Below are 10,213 nucleotides of genomic sequence, written 5' to 3'. Positions count from 1 at the left end.
CACGCGGGCCTTAATATACTGCTTACCCGGTCTTTGCAAACATGCACACCTGTGTAATCAACACCTCAATCAAGGTACAGAACATTTCCAGAATCTCAGGAAGTTTCCTGTGGCCCCTTCCTGGTCATCCCCTCCACCCCTGAAGGCAACCACTGTTCTGAGTTTTACCACCATAGATGATGGGATAGCTGCCAGTTCTCGAACCTCTCCTCAGTAGAATCACGCAGTAGGTATTCGCCTATGAATAGCTTCTTTCACTCGGTACCAGCTGTTGGGATGGAGGGTTTGAGGGAGAGCCCAGAAGCTGGGGCCCGCCAGGGCAAGATGGCATCAGAGCAGGGCTGTCTTCTGGGAGCAGATTCAGCTTTGTAGACTAACAAAATGCTGATAGAAATGGGGAGGTAGACCTGGCTTCCCCCAGTTTCTGGTAGTTCCTCCTATTGGTCAAACCCACTGGGAAGGTAAGAAATGAGGGAGCCCAGGAGCTTGGGGCCTTGAGATAGGAAGCAGAGCAGGGGAAGGGGTGACCCCAGCTCACAGGATGCACACGACCTGCCCCTCAGAACACCTGCCTCCAGCACTTTGCTCCAGTACCACCTCCTCCAAAAACCCCAGATCGAGAATCACCGGCAGCGGCTGAGCCACCCAATCTCCACAAACAGAACTAACTTCAGTTCACAGAGGAGGAGACTGCTTGGAAAGGGGACATGTCCAAAAGCTGGTCTGCAGCTGCGGGGAGGTGTTAGCTCACGCCAAGCTTACCTGATTCAAACCTGGGTTGATGGTCTCTCCCAGGTTGAGGGTTTCAGTAAGTCAGGCTCCCCAAGGGTAAACTCTGAACACATTGCTGGAAAAAGTTCAGGTAATGTCTCTAGAGACGGTGACAATGACTGTGACAACAGACTTGCATTGAATGATTCCTGCATGTGGGGCCTTTGCTGCCAGGGGCTTTACCCGCCATTGCATGTTTCTCTTGGGACATCCCTAAAGGAAAGTGCAACTGATGTTCTCATTCTAGGGATGGGTAAACTAAGACTCAGAGCAATGAATGAGTTGTCCTAGGGGTGTGGTGCTGGACCCCTGGGCTGGCTGGCTGCAAGGCCTGTCACCTCACTACCAAGTAGCTAGGAACAGAGCCGCACAGAGTGTGTATGTGAGGTATCTAGACAATAGGTGTAAGGAGGTCATCTCTATACAATAGGTGCTCAATAAAGACTTACTGCATAAATAATAAGAGAGCTAACATATTGAGCTCTAACCACATACAAGACTCTGTTCCAAGCATCTTCCATGTAATCACTCACTCGACCCCATAATAACCATTTGAAGTATAACTATGCCCATTTCCCAGACAGAGAAACTGAGATATGGCAAATTAAGGAAATAGCCTAAGTTCACAGAGTTCCGAGTTGGCAGAACCAGGATTCAAACCCAGAGAGTCCTGCTTGAGGGCCCATGCCCTTGGCCACCAGGCTCCCCTGTGTGCGGTCGCTGCAGCATTCAGGGGTAGGGCACGACAGCCTGGACAGGTGGCTGTGGGAACGGGAAAGAGGGAACGGATGGGGGAATCAACATAGCCCAATGTTGCCTGTGAGATCTGGTTTGAAGGATGGATGCGAAGAGCAGGAGAACTACCCAACACATCCCTGGGCTTTGTGCTGAAGGATGGCAGGATGGACGGGCCACACGGGCAGAAACCAGGGAGAGGGGGGAGCCCCTACAGGTGGGAGGGGGTGTCCTCGTTGTTTTGAGTTTGAGGAGGCAGTAGTCACTCAGGACAGTGTGGCTGGAGGCAACTAGAGATCAAAGATGGGTTGAGTAGACATGGACAGACAGACAAGACTTCAGGTTGGGAATTGGAGTTGCTCGCACAGAGAGGAGTAGATCATCAGATTGCCCTGGCCATTTAGTTATGGAAACACAGACAAGTCCGTGTGTATGCTGGTGTGTATAACCTCTCCTCACCCCTGTCCTCTCCACTGCTCCCCCAGCTGGGGTCCATCGCCATCTCTGCCGTGATGACTTCAGCAGCCTCCTCTTGCTCTCCTGGCTTCCACCCTGATCCTTACAGTGTGGATCCTGTTAAAACCAAGCCAGACCATGCCACATAACCTACAGGGCCCTGCACTGTGCCCCAGTCACCTCTCTGCCCTCACCCCCTTGCTCATGCTCCTCTGTCCTCCCAGCTGTTTCTTGTACATGTCAGACACACTTCCACCTCAGGACCTTTGCACTGGCTGTTCCTGCTGCCTGACATCACCTTCCCCCAGGCACACCCCAATGACTAATCCCCTTGCTCTCTTTCTGGTGTGACTCATAAGTTAACACTTCACTGAGAACCCACTGAGAACCCCTCTTCCATTCCCCCTGATACATGTGGCACACATCATGGTGTGACATACTACCTGACTTGTTTGTCACATTTATTATTTGTTGCCTGACTCCACAGTTGCTGGCTGGGACTTATTTTCTGCCTTGCTCCCTGATGGATTCCCAGGACCTAAAACCATACCCAGGACAGAACCTGGCTTGGTCCTTACTGAATGAATGAAATAATATATTTTCCTTTTGAAAAAGGGATTTAATGGGGCTAAGAAAAGTAAATACATCGTTGTCAAATGGGAATGGCTGCCCAGTGGACAGTGATTGCCCAGTGGCCATGTCTGGGTGGATTAGGGCTCCCGCCCATCCCCACCCAATATTCAACCTCTATAGTTCTCAAAGTGGTGTCCCCAGACCAGAAGGATCAGCCTCACCTGGGAACTGATTAGAAATGCAAACATCTCGTATTCCATTCCAGACTCACGGAAACTCTTGGGATGGGGCCAGAAGTCTGTTTTAGTAAGTCCTCCACCTCATTAGACTCGTGTAAGATTATTAGGGTGGGTAATAGCTCGCCAGGAGAATGGAAGACGGCAGCGCGCTGCTGCCCCCTTGCGGCACTGGCGTGCACGAGCGGCCGGGATTCCTCCCTACTTGTGTCAGTCCTGCGGTTTGGTTTTCTTTACTGCAAAGACTTCACAGATGCCCAGACTGCACAGGTGCCCGTGAGGACCCCTGCACTGCCCTGGGGGAGAGCCTTCCATCTGTCCCCAGGACGACTCCTCTGGTCCTTCTGTCCACAGCCCAGTCCCTCCTCCCAGGGGCTAGACTCTGCAGCCAGAGGCTCTTTCTGGAGCACAGTTAAGGTTATGCCACAGTTTCAACCCCTCCAAGGCTCAGAGCTGCCCTCTGGGATGGGTCCAGACTCCTTCCATGACTCACGGGCTCTGTTAGGTCTTCCAGCTTCCTCTGTGCCCCACCACACTGGAGGGTTGGGGCTCCCCACTCCGGCCCAGGGGCACTCCTTTCCTCAGGTCTAACCTGGGCTGATCCCCAATTGTTCTCCATATAGTCCTGGTTATCATGTCTACCTGAGGTCAACCCTCCCCTTGTGCGCTGGCTCCCACCCCTCTTGCCTCCTCAGGTGATGCGGCCCTGCCAGATGCCCTTTCCACGCCCCTGTCTTCCATTTCTCCCTCTCTTCCAGATGATTCCCATCAACGTACACACATGTTGGCTACTCCGCTAACAAGAGGTAGGGATGTTCTCTTCAAGGGGCAACTCCAGCAGCCTCATTGGGGGTGCCATGTACTCTCAGAAAGTCCATCTGCCTCTTGATGGACAAAGTCTGGTCTAGGGTCAGCCAATCCTCAGCAATAGGCTTGTGATGTAGCCGATTCTCAAGAACTCTTCTGCTATGATTGATTATAACACCAGCGGGAACCAAGGGCAGGAGCCCAGGCCTCTGGGACACCCTCAGGTGAGCCAATGAGCATAGCTGTAAGTGGCCCTTAACACTGATCTGGTTCTTACCCGTGGCCCATTCACTGCCTCCTGGCCCCTCACTACCAGCTTTCACTAAAGTGTTCTGAATCTCATGGCTGGGCTGGGTCTTTTCATCCACTCTCGGTGGGGTGGGCAACATGAACACGAGCTGCTTCTCCGCAGCCCTGAAGCCAGCAGGCAGCCAAGCACAGGTGGTTGGCCTTGACTTTCACCATCTTCTCCCCTCAAAGACCAGACCTCCATGTCCAGATAACCCTCCTGCATCCCCAATCCCAAGACAACTCCTTCATATGCTGTCGCCCTCCTGTCCTCTCTTGGCACCTGCTCTGCACCCAGCCCTCATCCCCATCAAAGCCCAAGGTTTTGGAACCAGATGCACGGTGTCACCACCTACTCCAGATGGCCAGTCCAGGGTCCAGATGGGAAGGCCTCCCTGGGACCTTTCACTCAGCAGATTTCTCAGCTATCTGAATTCCATCTCCAAAAGAAATCTACATTTATTTTACAATTTTAAGTCAACAGTCATATTTGTAACGTTTCCTTAATCACTGTAGTGTACATATGGGTCTTCATTATATTACTACTTCTACCCTGATGTATGTCTTTAAGGAAAACCAGATTCCAGTACTAAATAGGCCCCAAATTGGGAGCATTCTTCCTGGGCAAGGAATATTTTAACATTGACAATGTTTAGATTTACTGGCATGTGGTGATGATAAAAAGCAGATCAAATTTAGCCAGTTTAAAATTTTTTTAAAAGATTTATTTATTTATTATTAATTAGAGAGAGAGAGAGACAGACAGAGAGAGAGAGAGCGAGAGAGAGAGAGAGAGAGGCAGAGACACAGGAGGAGGGAGGAGCAGGCTCCATGCCGGGAGCCCAACTCGGGACTTGATCCCGGGACTCCAGGATCGCACCCTGGGCCAAAGGCAGGCACTAAAACATTGAGCCACCCAGGGATCCCCAGTTTTAAAAATCTTTAAAGACAGGGATGCCAGGGTGGTCAGTTGAGTGTCTTCAGCTCGGGTCATGATACTGGGGTCCCGGGATCCAGCCCCACATGGGGCTCTCTGCTTGGCAGGGAGCTTGCTTCTCCCTCTCCCTCTGCTGCTCCCCCTGCTTGTGCGCTCTCTCTCACTCTCTGGCAAACAAATAAATGAAAAATCTTTTTAAAAAGTCTTTAAAGACAATGTACCTCTTTGTCACCCGCATCTGGGGGGGGGGGCAGACCACTTCACCACTATGACCTCCCCTCAGCCTACCATGGCTTACTAGCTAAACCACAAAGTCTATTCCTCAGTTACATAACATTCCTAACATGTGGTTCCGGTTGGTGGTCTCCTCCACAAAACGATTAAGAGACTCAGGCTCCTTCTATCTTATGGCTCCACCCCGTCCCCACCTTCTCTGCATCCAGAATGGCACAAACAGGTCAGGTAGGCAGTTCGGCCATTCCATGCAAAGCCTCAAGACTGTTTCTGTAACAATTGGGATAGTGTTACCATCATTTTGACTCAAGTAGCCAAACTATTACAGGGTAAGCCTTTGATTGCCAGAGGCTAGGTCTGCCATCGTGAGAAGAGACTGCCTGAGAAATAAAATCACACAGAGCCAAGTAATTAAGAGAAACAGATGCCAGACAATAGGTTTTGAACTGCTGGATCCAGCCATGCCTGAAGTTATATATCTCTAAATGTTTCGGTTATGTGAACCCCTAAATTCCATTTATATTTAAACAAGCCTGAGTTGGGTTTCTATCACTTGAGCTAAAAGAGTCTTGACAAATATAATCGTATATGCCAGTGTAATTACCGGTCTATTCTTGGCTTTTCTGTTGGGCTTTGCTCCCTAGAAGCCAAGTGGATTTCTGATTCATCCTTGTGTCCCTGAAGCCAGCACAGGACCTGGCACACTGTAGGTATTTACCACATGCCTGCTGAATGGTGACAGAGTTGGGTTCCAGCCTCAATTCTGCCTCTGGTTTGTGACCTTGAGCAACTGATTTTCCCTTCTGAGCCCTGCTTCCAACTGCAGTGGAGATGGTCATCTCTGACCTGCCTTGCTTGAGGGCTGTGGCGAGGACCAGGTAAGTCCAGGCTTATGAAAGTGCTTGGCAAACGAAAGTTCTACATATATGGGAGCTATAATTATATTTTCAAGGATATACATTTTGTCCTAATTTCACCAGTTCTGTGTTCTCGGGACACAAAGCAGACGGCATGTTGGAAGAACAGAAGGAAGATCCGAGAAGAGCAGCCTCAGCTGCCCTCGGCACCACCTCCCTGCAAAATCAGGCTTCACGCACCTGCAGATGAGACAAGCAAGATGGGCCCCTGGTGCCCAGCATCCGTCTCCCACAGAAATCCCTGAGATGAGGGGTCCCAGTGCCTCCTTACATTTGAGTCCTTGTAAGTGACATGATAATGGGGCAGAGCCTGGCTTCTCGTTCCCCAAACTCTCTTTTCCTCCTGGGCACCCAGAGAGACACAGCATTTTCTGCCCAGGTAACTGAGGTCTGGCCAGGGGGGATATGATTCTAGATCTGAACCATAAACCCCCTGTACAATCCACCACACTTGTCTGCTGGTCCTGTGTAGAGGACCCCAGTGGGGGACTTCAAAGCTCTAGAACATGAATCTTAACTGTTCTTTATGAGGCAAGGTCTCATCGGGCAGCTGGTTGTTGGGCGAACGCGATCAAAAAGACTAGACTGCAGATTGACCCCTGAGCTGGCCCCGGCACTCAGAGGCTCCCCACCCCTCCCCTGTCCTTGGAACAGGGGTTCCACTTGCCTTTCCTGCTCCCAGAGACGGCTCCAAGGACACAGCCTTGAGATGGTGATGCAGCATTGAAAACACCTGCACAGCATACGTGACTAAGCCCAGGCAGGGCTTCTTTACAAGCTTTTAGAATTTGGCAGGCAGGTGCACGGAGCCACTGGTCTTGCTGCTGCCCGAGACAAGCCTCGTATGCGAATTCCCTCCACCATTATTAAAACTTCCACCTACCAACCTGGAGCAGCCTGCCCCTCCCTTTGGTCTCTCCCTGCCTGCGTATATGGGGGCCAGCTTCAGTCTACACCCGGGAAGCTCCCAAGAGGGTTGTGCGCCTATGCTGGCAAAATCTATGATCTCCTTCTCACGCTAGTAATATTAAACGCATAAAACAAAACATATGGGATTACAAGGGAAACAAATGATCAAAATATCATCACTAAAACAAAAAAGTATGTGAGACAATTACATATGTGCCTCTTTTTTTAACCAGGTAAACAAGATTGAGTCTGGTTACCATAATTTCAGTGGTGAGTAAGGAGGATACGGAGTACTTTGAGATGTCTGCAATAACTGCAGCGTGCTATGAAAATACCCGTGATTTCTACGGGCAACAGGTAGGCACAGCTAATACTACTTTAAATTCCATGCACAGACCCCTCGTCTCTGGGATAAAAGTCTCTGCGTCAGGGCACGATAGGACAAGAAGAAGCCTGGGTCCTTGGGTGACCTCATAGAACAGAGGCCCCTGCCAATATATTCAACCCAGAAGAAAAGACTATTTCCCCCCAGGAACATTGAGACTCTGGGGCCAGGCTTGATTTACTGCACCAGCTGGGTGAACCGCAACAAGTCATCCAACCTCTCTGAACTCAACATCCCCATAAAGAAACTGTAGGCCCCAACTCCAGTCTTACAGGGTGCCCATGAGGACAGGGGACAATGGCTCTAGATGCTTGCAAGCTCTATGTAAAGTGTATCTGAGGTCTTCAGGCATCACCTCTTGAACTGGGACTAAAAATAAGGACAACACAATGGAATCTCCTTGAGTGAAATGGACACCATCTGTAGGAACGTCTTTTTAACCTGAACTGATGACCTTCCTAATGGGGGGGGGGGGCATGAAATTCATTCTAAGAGGATGATGATTATAAATAATCCTTGTGAATGTGCCCCATTGTTCTTACTCTGCAAATGGAGTTGGGAGTCTTACTGGGACTCCCACATATTTTATGAAATTTGGTAATTTATGAAGAGCAAAAGGCAGGAGACCACAAAAATAGCCATTCATAGTATCACTCCAAACTAATAAAGCTGAAAGAGGATCTGATCCCTGGCCTGGCAGAGGTTTGAATGACGTTAATACTTAATATGTCCCGAGGGTTCCAATGTGTCTCAAACTGATCTAACTACTTGGCCTGTATCATTGGTTTATCGAGTGATCTGAATTTATGAAAGACACGCAGAAATGGGTTTAGTTTCCCTTCAACATGGTCTTTGAACACATTCAGTCAAACTTCTTGCCTGTGCCTCTCGGTCCAGCATGAACGCTTCTGCTGAATCAGCACTGACCCTACACCTCAAGAATGCATATTCTTTAACCTAACAAACTGTTAAGCAGCCTAACAAGGTGCACCTTGTCACACTATGTGGCACGTACTCTTGTTGATGGCATCTTACAGCTACTGAGGCCCAGAGAGGTAAGGTAACTTGCCCCAGGTCACACAGCTAGTAAGTCATACATACAGGATTCAAACCCAGGCTATCTGGCTCTGGGATCTTGCCCTTAAGCTCTGCATTATAGTTCTCTGCAGCACTGAGAGCAGTGGGAGAGTTCATTTCACACCTTTCTCACCCCCCCCCCCACTCCTTCTGAGTTTTAGCTTCTCCTGTTTGAGGCCTGAAGGGAGCAGGGAAGGGGAGGGAAGGGGATGGAAATATAGCTGGTTTTGCTTCAGGTTATCTCAGGGGGATGGATTCCTTCTGTGCGGCAAGTGTCCAAAGGCTGATATCCCTGGGCCACATGAGGAGCTTATTCTGGGGCCTCTGTAGTGGTCTCCTATCTGTTGAGGGATATCTGAGACCCCTTGACCTCTCTCAAACTCTGCCCCCAGAAGTACACTTCCCAGCCTCTTTCTGCCAGAGTCCTCTTTCCTGGAAAGCAAAAACGATCATCCCTTTTGGGCAGGATACTGAGCAGATGGCCCAGCACCTACTCAGCTCATGGGAAGCTCGCCCATCTTTGCATGGCCAAATGGTTGGGTATGCAGGATGCCCCCCCCCCCACTCCCCACCACCCTGCCATCTCTCTTGAACCACTTTCTCCAGGCTCACACAGACACTGTGGGCAGATGTGCAAGCCTGCCTGATAAATGGTCAGAAGATCAGGTACCATTCACCACTTCTGGCAAGAACCCGAAATCTACCAGCAGAATCTGTCAGGACAAGGGGAACACCCCTTTCTCCTTTCCCCCAAGAAAATGGAAAAAGAAAAGGTATGTCGTTTCTCCCTGCTCTAGAAAATCATTCTCAGATTTGAATCTTCTGCTAATGGAGGCCGAGGGGGCAGGGATGCAGGAGGAGAAAAGCTCGTATGACATCCCTAAAAAGGTCCTACAGACATGTGTCTTGTGGCTTTCTGGAATATGGGGGCATTTAGCACCTTGTGGCATTTTAACTGGAAAGATGAGGCAACAGGAAAAGTTTCAGTTAAGATTCTGTTACATGTATGTCGTCAAATTTCATCCTCACAACAGCCCTATATGGCAAGTTTATTGATTAGGGTAACGGTAGTTGCTATAACAAGCAAACCCCAAAATTCAGCTGCTTAACACAACAGAAGTTTCTTTCTTACTCACATAATATTCCAAGGAGGGTGTTCCTGTTGGAGTTCCCTCGTGTGGGAGCCAAGTGGCTCACAGGTTATGGCTCCGGGCTGGGGGGCCTTCTGCAGCTAGATGGCAGGCAGGGATGGAGAAGCTCACCTGCTTCCTGAAGGCCCCGCCTGGAGATGACACTCACCACTCCCACTCATGTTCCATTGGTGGGGGCTAGTTATGGGGTCATGCTAGGCTGCAAAGGAGGCTGGGAAGTGTAGTCTCTGTCTGGGTAGGAGTCTTCCAGAGACAACATTGCACTAGTCTTTATAGTGTGACACAGAAGCTTGCTCTTTCTTTCTTTCTTTCTTTTTTTCTTTCTTTCTTTTTTTCTTTCTTTCTTTCTTTCTTTCTCTCTTTCTTCTTTTTTTCTTTCTTAAAGATTTTATTTATTCATTCACTTAAGATTTTATTTATTTTTAAAGATTTTTTATCTCTCTCAATAAAAAGCACAAGAGGAGAGAGGGAGAGGGAGAAGCAGACTCCCTCCTGGCTGAGCAGGGAGCCACCTTGGGGCTCAGTCCCAGGACCTGGAGATCACAACCTGAGCTGAAAGCAGATGCTAACTATCTGAGCCCCCCAAGTCCCCACAAAGAAGCTTTCTTTACCAAGGTCTGTTTAATCAGGCTAACAAGTGCTCTGCATTCTTTCCAAACACAACACTCCTGCCCCAAGCATAATAATGAATGCTCACGGCTGGTGGGCCACACCAGGCACTCTGGCACTCTTGCCTC

The sequence above is a fragment of the Vulpes vulpes genome, chromosome 14 (genome assembly GCF_048418805.1).
Source record: "Vulpes vulpes isolate BD-2025 chromosome 14, VulVul3, whole genome shotgun sequence".
NCBI lineage: Eukaryota > Metazoa > Chordata > Mammalia > Carnivora > Canidae > Vulpes > Vulpes vulpes.
This window is presented reverse-complemented; position numbering follows the sequence as displayed.